We start from the raw sequence: 15,514 nt of genomic DNA, 5'->3' as shown, positions 1-15,514 counted from the left end.
TGGTAAAAATAAAAAAATTAAAAAAAAGAAATTCTGATCTCCTCCGCTTACCATGACCCGCCCCGCCCCGCCACGGAATCCAACCCGCCTCAACCCGCCTCAACCCGCCCGCGAACCCATACATAAAACTATGGCTCAACCCGCCCCGCGGGTAATAATCATCATCATAATAGCTCAGATTTATATAGCGCTCTTTTAAGTACCCAAAGTCGCTTTAAATGTCTACAGTAGCACTTGATTGATTGATTGAAATTTTTATTAGGCAAAAGAATGTAAAACAACACAGTTACATTTATAATGCTTTTGACTAAAAGGTCCGGCCAAAAAAGTCCTTGCGGACTTGTTTCCGTTGGGGTCCTTGAATTAATGTCATAGACATATATAGTAGCAACCAAACAGTTCAAAAATCAACATGAAAATACAGATAATACAGAAAAAATACAACTATGTACCAAAAAAAAGGAGCATGAAAAAAATTAAAATAAAAAATAAATGTACAAAAAAAAAAAAGGGGGGGGGGGGTGAAGCATGGAAAAATAACGATTATATACAAAAAATGCATGAGGAAATACAAAAAATGTACAAAAAAGAGGAGGGGGGGGGGGGTCGTCTGACTACAGGGAAACTGGTACTATCTCCTCTTTCGGCCTCCAGAAAGATTAGTTTTTAGGGCTGTTTTGAATGAGCCCAGCGAACTGCATTTTTTGAGGGATGGGGTTAGACTATTCCATTCCTTGGTGGCTGTGCTATAGAAGGAGAATTTGCCCATGTTTGTTTTATGGGTGGGTGGTACCAGATTGTTGTTTACGCTCCCTCTAGTTTCGTGGCTGTGGGTGTCACTAACTTTTTCGAGGTATTTATACAGATATGCGGGTATAGGGGGCATTTCGGGCAAATCTGCATTTACAATTTTGAAGACCAGACCCATTTTTAGTTGTTTAACCCTGTCTTCCACCCTGAGCCAGCCTAGGCTGGCAAAGTGAGTGGGAGAGAGGTGGGTCATGGGCCCCAGTCCGAGAAGTAGTCGGATCAGTTTGTTTTGGGAGGTTTGAAGCTTAGTCTGCAGTGACACTGAGGTGTTAGAGTACCAAGAGGAGCTAGCATAGTCAAAAAGGGGCTGAATCAGGGCCCCCGAGAGGGTCCTGAGGGCCTGAGGGTTGACAAAAGAGGAAACTCTGCCCATAAATCTGGTTCTCTGGTTTACTCCTTTGACCACCTTTGTTGCCATGCTTTCACCTGACAGGTATTTGTCAAGAATACATCCCAAATAGGTAATCTCTTCTTTGCTAGTGATGATTGTGTCATCGACTATGACCTTGAAGTCATCTACCTTCATTTTACTGAGGGAATGTTTGGTCCCAAATAGGATGGATTCAGTTTTCCCAAGGTGTAGTGACAGTTTGTTATCGGTAAGCCAGGTACGGATTTTTGAGAGTTCAGAGCTGAGAGCTTCCTCAACTTGCAACTTGTCCTCACCCGAGATCAGGAGTGCCGAGTCATCAGCGAACAGGAACAGTTTGCAGTTACAGGCAGCATTCATGTCGTTAATGTATAGAAGGAACAGTAACGGCCCTAGAATGCTGCCTTGAGGAACCCCGCAGCTCACCGGGAGGGATGAGGACATGGTTCCGTTGATGTCAACCACTTGTTCTCTACCCTCCAAGTAAGATCTCATCCAATTTAGTGATGTGCAATCAAAACCAATCGCCCTCAGCTTATCAAGTAGAATTGCGTGGTTTACAGTGTCAAACGCCTTTTGGAGGTCCAGCATGACCATGCCACAGTATTTGCCCGAGTCTACCTCACGTTTGATGTAGTCGGTCAAATATAGTAATAATAATAATAATAATAAACTTTATTTGTATAGCACCTTTCATGACATGAAATGCAGCTCAAAGTGCTTTACAGAGCAAGAATACAATTACAGTTAGAACCAATTTAACAATAAAGCAAACAAAAATAAAATAAAATAAAATAAAAGCAAAGGCAAAAGCAAAGGCATAAAACAACATTAAAATAGGGAATACAGTGAGGAATTAAAAATCAACCAAAGAATCAGCTAAAAGCAAGAGTGAAGTAATAGGTCTTGAGCTGTGCTTTAAAGCTATCGACAGAGGCTGCCTGTCTTAGGTGTAATGGGAGTTTATTCCACACTGTCGGTCCGTAAAAGCAGAATGCTGCTTCACCGTATTTTTTATATGTCATTGTAGGCACCTCGAGCAGGTCAGCACTTGAAGACCTGAGGGCCCGGTTTGGAACATATCTCTCTAGGCAGTCAGAGAGGTAGGTAGGTGCCAGACCATTTAGAGCTTTATAAACTATTAAAAGAATTTTAAAATCAATCCTAAAAACAACCGGGAGCCAGTGTAGTGAAGCAAGAACTGGAGTGATATGTTCTCTCATCCTGGTTTTAGTTAAAATTCTGGCTGCCGCATTTTGAACAAGTTGTAATCTGTCAGTTGTTTTCTTTGGCAGGCCAGAGTAGAGTGCGTTGCAGTAATCAAGCCGAGAGAAAACAAAAGCGTGGATCAGCGTCTTTGCATCGTCTAACGACAGATAGTCTCTAATTCGCGCAATATTTCTAAGATGAAAGAAAGCAATCTTGGTGACATGATTAATGTGTGTATTGAAATTCAATTCAGAATCGATAATCACCCCCAGGTTCTTTACTGTGGTGTTACTTTCTACAGCCAGGTTACCAAGTCTACTTGTTATTGATTCTCTCTGCTCACTGGAGCCAATTATGAGAACTTCTGTTTTATCCTCATTTAGCTTAAGAAAGTTCTCACTCATCCAGCATTTTATACTGGACAGACAGGTCAACAATGGGTCTAGAGCGCAGGGGTCGTCTGGAGCTACTGAAAGATACAGCTGGGTATCATCAGCATAGAAATGGAAGTTCACTCCGTGATTGGCGATGAGTTCTCCCAGCGGTAGTATATACAGGGAGAACAATAAGGGACCCAGAATTGAGCCCTGTGGAATACCAGAACAGATGTTGTGTTTGTCTGAGTCAAAGTTAGCTAGACTGACAAAATAGCTTCTGCCTGTTAGGTAAGAGTGAAACCAAGACAAGGCTGTGCCTGACAAACCAATCCAGTACTCCAAACGTTGTAGTAGAATTGTGTGATCAATCGTATCAAAAGCAGCGGTTAAGTCAAGAAGTAGGAGAACAGATACAGTAGGCATGTGTCAGTGGAGTGGGATGTTCTGAAGCCCGATTGGAATTCAAACAACAGTTTGCGCTCACTGAGGTAGCTGTTGATTTGTTCTTGGATTGATCGCTCTATAACCTTTGAGATGGAACAAAGGATGGAAACAGGCCTATAGTTGCCAGGATCTAGTTTGCTTCCTTTTTTAAATAGAGGGATTACTCTTGCCAACTTGAATTCTTGTGGGACGTGACACTGACTGATGGATAAGTTTGTAATGTGGGCTACTATGGGAGCAATGGAGACCGCTGCGTCTCTGAGGAATCTGGTGGGGATGTTGTCAAGGCCGGTGGCCTTGTTTGGCTTTAGGGCGAGGAGTTTGTTTTGCACATCAACAGTCAATACAGGTTTGAAAAAGAAGGAATATTTTTTAGCCCCTAGTTTCTCATAGTGAGCTTGAATGTGGTCGGGGCCAAACAGACCTGAATGCTGAGGGAGTTTGCTTACCAACTGGGTTGCAACTGTGGTGAAGAAACTGTTAAAACAGTCCGCTACCAATTGCTTGTCGGTAGTGAGCGAGCCACTTGAAATAATGCAAATGTTTGTAGATTTTGTCTGATTTTTTCCGTTGCAGCCTAATTGTTTTAGTGCCTCCCACAGTTTTTGTGGGTGGCTTTTGTTTGCCTCTATGTTCTCATTTAAGAAATTCTTTTTGGCATTTCTGATCAATTTAGTAACTACATTTCGTAACTACATTTCGTAGCACAACATTGTCATGGGCTAAATAAACAAGCATGTTCAGTGGTGAGCTGTGGATTTTTGAACTATGGGGGCTCTATTTTATGACGTCACGTGCGGGGGCACGTGCGCGCGCGCGGGCACGTGCATGCGCAGGCATGTGCACATAGCCACTCAGCTCAGTGCTAGTTGAAATACTGTATTCAACATGTGATTATTAATGTATTTATATTTCTCATTATTTTGTTACATTGTTAATTTGTTGTTTTTATTTTTGTTTCAATTAATTAATTATTTTAGTTTCCTTTTAGTTTTATATAAAAGCCCTTTACATAGATTCACCCACACATAGTCAACTTGTCTTTACTTGAATAACTTTTTTTTAAGACTTACATTGCTTTCAAAACAGTGGTTTTTAAAACACTCACCAAAACAAAGACGGGGTTATGGAGTTGAAAGCCTACTTTACTAAATTACACTTTTTGGCCAGAAAATAAAATATTTCTCCGGAATTAAAACCTGTTTTTGGTTACTCCACAGTGCCCTCTACAGATCTGGTCAATGGAATTTTCCTATTGACCAGATTCTTCCTTCCGGTGAAATATTTTCTTTTCTGGCCAAGAAGTGTATTTTAGACGTGAGGTGGGGGCTCAGAGTGTTGACTACAGACGAGAGGCTGCGCTACCGCGGTGCGAGGGGAAAGAATGGAAAGTACCATAACGTTAAGGAGAACTCCTTCTAACGCTATGGACCAGCGCTAGACAGGGGTAACTTCGTGAGTGTCTGGTAGGCTACTAGCTCTTGTGTCCTCTGCTAAGCGATTAACCCTTTCGCACTCCATGGCTTTTCTCGAGTAGCCTAATGTTATGCAAAGCAGCCAGGTTGAGGCCATTGTTTAAGTGTTGTTAAAGACGGCTCGCCCCTGACGGTGCGTTGTTGTGTTAATGATTGACGGCTCGCGGGCGGCTGACGGTGTGTGCTCGCGCGTGGATGTGGAGCTGCTCGTGCATGTGGAGCACGTGCGAGCCCCCAGCCCCCATAGTGTCAGAACTAAGGGGTCGCCGACCCCCTGAGCACCCCCTAGAGCTCACCCCTGAGCATGTTGTTCAAAATAGTTTTTTTTTTTTTTTTTTTTTCGTGTGAGAGCGGCTAACCCGCTCACCCGCAGCCCGCATAATTGCCTCTGAAATCCTGACTCGACCACCCGCGCCGCGGGTTGACCCGTGGGACCCGCGGGTTACGGGTCGGCCCGCTCATCACTAGTAGACGCCTCCTTCGGCTCTGAGGCATTGGTATCTCGGGCGTCATTTTAGTGTAGGAAAGCTGTAGGCAAGCTTCCGCGTGTGAACTTGGCAAACTCCACACTCTGTTTTGTGCAATAATAAATCGTCTTTTACTGTTTAACAGTTTAAACAGGTTCCTATGTTCCTATGCTTTTGGCTGTCTTGGAGTATTTGTGTTATATGTTATGCTTTCAGTGCCATTAAAATATGGAACACAGACATTTCATTTGTAGTTGCTGTTTTTGTCATTTGAGAAAATTCTCAAATGAACAATTATTTCAGTCTTTCAAAGTTGATAGCTCTGTTCTGACCTGAATAGCTAACATAAGGATGTTGGATAAAGGCAATTCTGCAATGTGGCCAGCATATTTCATGTAGTCTGTCAGTGAATGGAGACAAAAATATTTTGTGACTATTACTGTTACTTGAAAGTATTTTGGTATGAAAATATGCAATTTAGATTTTAACCAAATATAGGCCTACGTCTACTGGATCTATCCATAACTCTTAACCGCTTGAAAATAGGTTGAAAATTCAGGGAGTTGTGATGATTTTAATTGTGGAGAGACCGTCAGCTTCAATGGACATAAATGCATTAGAACAGTGGTTTTCAACCTTTTTCATATCAAGGTCCATTATTTATTCGCCATTTGAGCCACGGAACACCGTTTGATGAGCTTTAGCCTCTCACACCCAAAACTTAGAATATGTTGTTATCGTTCGATAAGATGCTGTCAAAATAACAATTCTTTACGTTCTCTAATTGTGTACCTGTAAAGTAAGTAATGCAGATGTTTAACAATTTGACTCTTGAGAGTGTGAAATGTTATACTCAAGATTTAAAGATCTATAAGGGTCCATTTGGTTATCAACTCTCCATCATTTAGCTGGGGACCACCTGGAACCCCCTCAAGGACCATTGGTGGTCCCCGGACCACTGGTTGAGAACCATTGCACTGACAAGTCCCGGAAAAGACGCACTGTGATTGGCCAGTAGTAAACGCGCTGTGAGCGCTGTGATTGGCCAGTAGTCACTTTGAGTCTCAGTTTGCCTACACTAAAATGACGGCCAGGATACCAGCTGCTCCAACGAACTGCAGAGGCCAATGAGGTATCTAGGTTTCTATATCTATGATATGTGCGACATGAGACATGACATTAGAGACAGCCTCTGTTTCAGACTGGCATTATTGTTCTGGGCTCCCCATTCTATTTTGGAGCCACTAGGTGGTGCTTTTAGTCTTTGTCAACTCTATGGTGTCATCACCTCAATCTTCAAAGTCACTATGGTGAAGTTTGTCCATTAGGAACCTATTGGTTGATTCAAATGAAATAGCGGGCAGTGGTATATATGTGTTGGGTACTAGGGCTGCAAATCCAAAGATGCATCTACATTCATCTTGCTTGTAATCTTCATTGAATCATTGCTTGTCAATATTTTGATAGCTTTTTGTACCTCAGATCATGAATATATGTTGACTTGGTGAAACATCAATGTATTTTGAGACCAATCAATATTGGTCAGGGCGATATAGCTACCATTATTTAACTTTTTCGATATACATCGGTATCTGCACTGTTGCCCCTGTGACCCGATTCCGGATAAGCGTTTGAAGATGGATGGATGATTGATTGATGTAGTTTATTTAGTAAGACATGAGAATAGTACATGACAGTACATAACAGTACATGGAAGTACAAATTCACAATACAAGGTCTACTAAACTGGAACTCTCATTAAGCACGCAGCTTGTTTAAGATGAGAACCCCATGCACACAAATCATGATGACATATAAGAGGCAGACAGATATACACACTACTATACAAAATGTCATACAATCAGCTTTCAGGTTACTGGTATGAAGAGAGAAAAAAATATATATATACAAAAGAGGAAAATGAAGGAGGGGGGGGTGGTAGGGGGGGGTAGGTTAAGACTTAGACAGGGGCCATTTTCGAATTGCAGCCTCCTGAAGGTGTATCTTTAGGGCAGTTTTGAAAGTGAGTAGGGTTTTACACTCCTTTACTCCTTTTGGTAGGGCATTCCACATTTTTGATGAATAGCATGAGAACGAGTTCATTCCCTTAGTTGAGCCAAATCTGGGTTGAACATGATTTGTGGAGCTGCCTCTGGTGTTATGATCATGGATTTCATTAACATTTTGGAAGTATTTTGACAAATACAGGGGGATCCCAATGTTGTGGTGTATCTTGAAGACCAGGCCCATAGCAAGTTGCTGTACTCTGTCCTCAACCCTAAGCCATCCAATCCTAGCAAAATGAGCAGGATGGATGGTGTTGTGTGGAGACAGAGTGCTGTGTATTTTTAATCCAAGTACCTACAGGTTATTATTTTAGTTAGATATTAGTTGCAGTTAGTTTGCAGTTAGTTTTGCAGTGTTTGATAAGAGGGTGTCCCCATTTGTAACAACTTTCAACCTCATTATAGGTAACCATTTTAATATAGCCTATGTTTAGTTTTCAAAAGCTTTCAAAATGTAAAAACTCACAAGGCATCGTTGCACTTGTTGATTGGAAAATCTGGCATCAGTCAGGCTCTAACTTCTGTAAAATATCAATATTGCAGTCAAGGCCTCTACCATCAGAGTCACAGGCTGCAGTGAGAAAGCTTTGATGTTATGGCTAACACCTATATCTTGTGCATGTGTGACGGGGTTGTTTTGTAGTGCTGTCACTCTGAGTTGAACTTAAATGTACCTTCACTAGAGGGTCGGGCCTAGTAGCCTGGCCTGCACATCGGAGACAGAGACAGTAGAGCGTATAGACGTTCATTGCAACACCGGTGCTTGTTTATCGCACATGATTTGGCAACGCGCAAACCGAAAGCGAAACCTAACTGCAACATGCAAACCGAAAACAAAACCTAACTTTTTGGAGACCCAGACAAACAAACTGACAAACACACACACATCCACACTTGCCAATTGTATATATAGAAAACACTTATAGTATCTATTGCATTCAAGGCATTACAGAGGAAACCATTGTTATGCACTGATCTTGTTTTGACAAAATGGTAAAAAATTGCCATAACTTGTTACTTTGATTATGTTTACTTTTTTTGGGGGAAGATGGGTCCAGTAGATTCAGGAGTGGACAGTGCTCCAGTTTCCATGGCCTGTTGTACGGTTGGCCTGGACAGATCCCCTTCCTTATTTTATAATTTTTGTAAACTTATTTGTTGATATTAGTTATGTTGTGTTTCAATAATCACGTACTATACTTTGGCTTTCACCATAACTTGTATGTATGTTATTGATCTCCTATTAAGAACGAGTCGCTTCAGCGGTCGCAACACCATAACATACTAACTTCTACTGTTGGAAATAGGAAAGCACAATCATGGTTGATCAACAGAAATAATGTACTAGTTTGCATTTTCCCCATTAATAAGCCTACTTACCACAGCACTCGACGTTTCCTGACTACTTCACCACAAGCTGTTATCACTGAATAACAAAAAAACACTTCCTTTTTCAGCTAAGACTACACTATATTTAGTCCATGAGCCAGAGCCCCAAAATTGAGCAATGATTATCGAAAGAGTGGGCAAAACCATACCTATATTAAATTGTTTATAGGGTCAATATAAGTAAATATATTTATGATAACCTTTCCACAGGAGTAGCTTTTTCTTATTTATCACACATTTTGTTATTTTCCCCATACGTACATGACAGGTGAAAAAAATACACATTTTTTAAAATAGTTATCAAAATGAAACTTCCCCAGTTGATTACGTACATGAAGACAATGATTTATCGTATTACAAGTTTTCTGAAATTGTATATTTAAATATGCAAATTAGGCATTTAGTCCATGAGCCAGAGCCCCAAAATTGAGCCAGATATTGAATATTCCCTCGTTAAAAACCTTTGACTCCAACATCTTAACAAAGAATGTTGACTCTGGCTTTGTCCAATGTTCCAATGTTGATTGTGGAAAGTTATGCAAAAATCATTGTCTTCATGTAAGTAATCAACTGGGGAAGTTTCATTATGATAACTATTTTTTAAATGTTGTAATTATTTCACCTGTCATGTACGTATCGGGAAAATAACAAAATGTGTGATAAATATGAAAAAGCTACTCCTGTGGAAAGGTTATCATATATTTATTTACTTATATTAACCCTATAAACAATTTAATATAGGTATGGTTTTGCCCACTCTTTCGATAATGAAATCTTGTCTGGCTCATGGACTAATTGATCTCTTTCTCTTTTCAGAGAGAGAGAGAGAGAGAGAGAGAGAGAGAGAGAGAGAGAGAGAGAGAGAGAGAGAGAGAGATTCCTCATTAACACAGGATGAGAGTCAAAGATTCATCAGATTCTTCATTCAGATTTTTGGATATAGCCTACATAGGTAATCTCTGCATCATGCAGCATGTCTAAACCAATCAAAAAGCTAAGCTGAGAATACGTTGCCTTTTATGGACAAGTACTAGACTAGTCCCCCATACTCCACTACATCTCAGAGGTTAAATTGTACTTTACTGTTGTTTATTGTTACTTTACTCTACTACAATTATTTGAAGACTTCAGTTACTAGTTACTTTATTTAGATTGTTATTACAAAACATACATCAACCAATTAATCCCTATTTTCTGTCTATTTTAATATAGCCTATCTAAAAGCTCATAACAAGTTGTGATGCAACGTGTTGCGAGCTTGTAGAACGGCAATTTTGGAAAACAGCTGAAAAATTTGGGTACTTTTATGTTTGTACGTTGTTTACCTTTGTGTTTTTAAGTATATTCTGATGCTAATACTTTTGTACTTTTACTCAAGTAAAATTCTAAACACAGGACGCTTACTTGTAACTGAGTATGTATACATTGTAAGTAAAACATCCGTACACAAGCAGGATTTCAGAGAGAGAGAGAGAGAGAGAGAGAGAGAGAGAGAGAGAGAGATGCCTTATTAACACAGGATGAGAGTCATAGATTCATCAGATTCATCATTCAGATTTTTGGATATAGCCTACATAGGTAATCTCTGCATCATGCAGCATGTCTAAACCAATCAAAATCTAAGCTGAGAATACGTTGCCTTTTATGGACAAGTACTAGTCCTTATAGACGGCACAATTTGGTTCCCAGTTGTCTGTTACTGTAACATACATGTGCTGATCTGCTACAAACTAATAGACACACAGACACATTTACTCAAGTACTGTACTTGCGTACGGTAAGTAACATTTTGAGATAATTTTACATTATTTGAGTATTTACAATCTCAATACTTTATACTTTTAGAACATCTCAGAGGTTAAATTGTACTTTTTACTCTACTACAATTATTTGAAGACTTTAGTTACTAGTTACTTTATTAATTTAGATTGTTATTACAAAACATACATCAACCAATTAAGCCCTATTTTCTGTCTATTTTAATATAGCTAAATAGCTCATAACAAGTTGTGATGCAACGTGTTGCGAGCTTGTAGAACGGCAATTTTGGAAAACATTTGAAAAATTTGGGTACTTTTATGTTTGTGCGTTGTTTACAAGTTGTGTTTTTAAGTATATTCTGATGCCAATACTTTTGTACTTTTACTCAAGTAAAATTCTAAACACAGGACGCTTACTTGTAACAGAGTATTTATACATTGTAACAGGGGTTGACACTAACGGTTGCCCGACTGCCCGTGGCAAGTAAATAAAACGTTCGGGCAGGTGGAGTTAGCGTTCAGGTTGCCCGACGGGCAAAGTGCGTTTGAGTGGGGAAGCAACTGTCTTTAGTTCGCTATAAACACAACACAAGATGTATACGATATTTAAAATAATTCATATTATTTTATAGCTATTGAGACATTTGGCAATTCGCAAGTAAAGTAAAACAAATGTGTGTTAAAATGAGCGGTAATTAAAATTTTACCTATCATGATTTACTTTTCGGGGCAAGTGGGCATGACCTTTGGGCAAGTAGAACATGACCTGTACTTGCCCGACGGGCAAGTGCCTCTGAGATCTTAGTGTCAACCCCTGTTGTAAGTAAAACATCAGCAAACTACTTTTTCCACCACTTAACATGCACAAAAAACACAGTTAAGCCATCTCCTTGGAATGAAAACAATAGGATAAAAGCAGAAATTGTTTTATATATATTTAAGACTTTAAAAATGTGTTCTAAACTAATTTGTTTCAAAAAATTATACATGTAAAACGTTTATTCGTTCAATAAACGTTGAAATGTTTGATTTGGATCCACTACGGTGCATCCTGTTTTGTCAAGCGTCTATACGAACACAATTAGCGCATGTTCTGAAGAGGGAAGCCAGCAGGGAGGGTGAAAAAAAAGGCTGTGAACAAGTAATGAATTGTGGAGTTAGATTATTTAAACAGTTTTTCACGATTGTTTTTGTGTTGAGCTTTGAGTCTTTTCACATGAGAAGCTCAGTGTGACCTCGCGGATCTCAGTGAGAACGCAGGCGTTTAAGCAGGTGTTTAAGCCCTTAATGGTTTCAGTGCCTTCAGTGGACACCCCCAGGGTTCAGAGCAGAGTAAGTAGACGAAATACTGTTTGTTCATGATTTTTAACCATTTTATATACTTTTTTTTAGAAAAAAAATTTGGCTAGGAGGTTTATAACACATTATTCGGTGGTGGGACATGCTGTGAAACCGTCTGGAAATGCTTAGCGTAATACAGTAGGACAAATTTACGGAACTGCAAAAACGCATCGGAAGTGTGGGTTGGCGTACGTCTGCTTTACATCTGCACTCATTTTCCCAGCGCTTCTGCTGCACAGACTGTATATTGGAAGCATTTGTAAATTGCGTGAACCAACAGTTTGTCTCGATGCATTTGAGCCAGTACAAGTAACAACATTAAGACAGCAGTCATAGTACTATTTCTGCATTTTGATTTCAAACTCTCTCTATGCCAGATGCAGTTTCACATTGTCATCCTGTTGATTCTAAGTACTTCACTGACCTATGTCACTACAATGGGATGGACACTTTCTCTTGCAGTTTACCTGTCAGGTAAGACCATTGTTAACTCAAAACAAGAATGTCATTTAACAAAGGCCCAGTCTACTAGTGACCACAGCCTCTGGTCTGGGAGGCACGACCTCCCGGAAATAAGGGTGGGATGGACAGGAAGGCTGTACTGTCTGTATGCTCACCAAGTCTAACTTTAAATCTTCTTTTTGTTCTTCCCACCTAAAAACAACCACATTCGAGGCGGTACACTATAAAATAAGTTTTATAGTTAGCAAAGTTATTAATCTTATATACCTTATTGGAGAACACATCAGTAAAACTGTTGGTTTTAGGTACATGTGATGGCTGTGTACCAACTTATCCTGTAGGGTAGGGGCCCTCCTGTGTGTGTGTGTGTGTGTGTGTGTGTGTGTGTGTGTGTGTGTGTGTGTGTGTGTGTGTGTGTGTGTGTGTGTGTGTGTGTGTGTGTGTGTGTGTGTGTGTGTGTGTGTGTGTGTGTGTGTGTGTGTGAGGGATTCCGTTAGGCGGTATTTACCGGCCATTGACCGGTAAAAGTTTTAATTGGCCGGTAATTATAAACACCACCGGCCACCGTGGCCGGTTGGGAAAATTGTATTATTAGGCTATTTTATCATTTAAGCCCATTATTAATATTATTATTTGGATAAAGTAGTTGGCTACAAACAACCATTAAAATCATAATCATTTAAAGTTTTTTATCATGATCTGACTGTGGTTTAATTCCCGACAGCCTGCTCTGCTGCTGCTGCGCGCTGCAGTTATAGATTCACCTATTCGTTGTACGATGGTGTCGCGCATTGAAAATATCAGAGCTACAAGCTCACAGCACGTTGCAACGCGCCGCGTTGTGAGCTTGTATGTCTGCTATTTTTTGATACGCCACAAAACAGCTGATAGACACAGACAGCTGTGTCTCCTTGTAATCAGCCAGCGTGGTTCGCTCGCGTGTGTTGATAAACAGAACCGGGATTTTCCGAGGTGATAGAATCTGAACCAAACCGGACCCAATTGTCGATAAAGGGACCCGAACACGTGTGGGTCGTGGATATTATGCAAGCGCAGTGACTGTCTGTCTGCAATGGATAAAGTGGTGAAAGTCGGGCGACGGTGTCGCGCATGGAAAGGCTCTGCCGCAGCTCGCCCCAAAACACCCTCGCCCCCATTTTTCAGGCGGACCAGCGGTTCTTGTATTCTTGTATTTGTTTTACTGAGGATAAGGGTAGAAATAGGTTTAGGATTAGGTATAGTTTTACTGGGGTTAAGATTAGGAATAAGGTTAGGTTTAGGCATAGTTTACTGATATGTTTAGGAATACCAGGCGAATACAGCCGGATTTTCCCCGGGGCGACTGTGTTTTGGGGCGAGCGGGCGGTATTCGTTGCGCAGCAGTTCACTCATGCCCACTTTATTCATTTCATTTTTGGCAAGCGACATCTCTGCATGATATAGTAAATCATATAATTTAGTTATCTATAAACACTTTATCACAGATTGCATCTGTGATAAAGTGGAAAGAAGCACAGCTCTAAAGTAACAAGGTGTAATGATCAGTTGGGTGCATGTATGCAGTGCAAACGCGCATGTGACGTTAATTATAATATATGGCCGGTAAATGTATTCTTTGGCCGGTAAAATATAATCCTGCCGGCCATGGTGGCCGGCCCAAAAAATGCCTAGCGGAAACCCTGGTGTGTGTGTGTGTGTGTGTGTGTGTGTGTGTGTGTGTGTGTGTGTGTGTGTGTGTGTGTGTGTGTGTGTGTGTGTGTGTGTGTGTGTGTGTGTGTGTGTGTGTGGCTGGCATGGACATAACGTAACATGTCTTAATTACGAACGCGGAAGGGGGCGCAGCGAAGCCGCGCCTCCGACCAAGTGGAGCTTACTATGTAACCGTGCTTGGGTTGTGTGTGTGTCTGTGTGTCTGTGTGTCTGTGTTCATGCTCTCATTGGCTCGTGCCCCCATGTGACTCACATGCGTGCACTGCCTGTAAGCAGCCGCCAGAGTGTGCCAGAGTGCAGGAATTTAGACAATGCTCTGATTACAATGCACAACAGCCTGCAAAAAACACACACACACACACACACACACACACACACACACACACACACACATACACAATGTCAATGTTCTCTCCCCATCACGGTGAAATAACACGGATTACAAGTCCGTAAATACACAATATTTTCGAGCTGCGTTCGCTTCCAGCGTTCGCGCGTCTTACTTGTTGTATTGCCTTGGTGAGTTGTTGTTCCTTGTTTTTCTCAGTGTTCCAAGCTGCATTTGGTTTTAACATTGATCCTGTGGTTTGGAAATCCTTGAGTTCACCTGGTGTCGGTGATGGATTTGGATACAAGGTGGTTCAAAGACAATCAAGGTAAATAAAGGGAGAGCATGGAATTGTAGCCTGGAATCCAGACCGAGGCGCTCGATCAAGGTTTTTTCTTTGAATTTGAATCTGTCTTGAGAGATTAACCCATCACATACTCTTTTCTCACTCTGATTTTTTTTTCTCACAACAAACAGTCATTATTAGCCAGTGGATACTTTTTAGAATTTTTCATTTCTGGGTGTATTTTATATTTTATTCACACTTTTCTTTTCACCGATTTCTCTCCTTAGCTTACTGGTCAGTGCACCCCTTGCACAAGATGGGAGCGGACAAATATATAAGTGTTACAGTTCTACAGAATCATGCAGCCCCATGGATATTGTTGGTAAGCAACAACATTAACATTAAAATCAACATAAAAGTTAATTAAAAATGATATGCCATTTTGGAAAAATAACGTAATCATCATGACGTTATGTTCATTATTCAATATACGAATGGTCTCAACTGTACTTAAGATTTAAAAGTTACTTTTTAAATACAATATATACAATACCAGTTTCCTGACACAAATAAATACTCAGAAATAGACACGGTTTAACTGATAATGTAACGAACCTTAAACCTTTGATACTAAAATTACACAATATAATTTAACATGCTGGCATTCATAATTTCATCTTTCTTATGTTATGTTTAATACAGTGCCAGATTTTGCAGTCCACATGTCCCTTGGCTTGACAATGACAAATGACCCTATCACAGGAAAGACAATTGTGAGTTAATTAACAGCAGTTATATTAATTATTATTATTCCGTAAGTAAAACTATTCCTAAACATCTACAGTAAGTTTTTTTTGTAATCTGTCTGTCTGTCTGTGACATATAGTGTATTTTCCCCACAAAACTAAATCTTCTGTTTTGAGTTCAGATATTTCTTTCTCCCATTTCAGGCATGTGGTCCAACCATTCCAAGAGAGTGTCCAACTATCACAACATACAATGGTGTATGCTTAGAGATCC

The sequence above is a fragment of the Gymnoscopelus braueri genome, assembly GCF_963280865.1.
Source record: "Gymnoscopelus braueri genome assembly, chromosome: 17".
NCBI lineage: Eukaryota > Metazoa > Chordata > Actinopteri > Myctophiformes > Myctophidae > Gymnoscopelus > Gymnoscopelus braueri.
Note: the sequence above shows the minus strand (reverse complement) of the source record.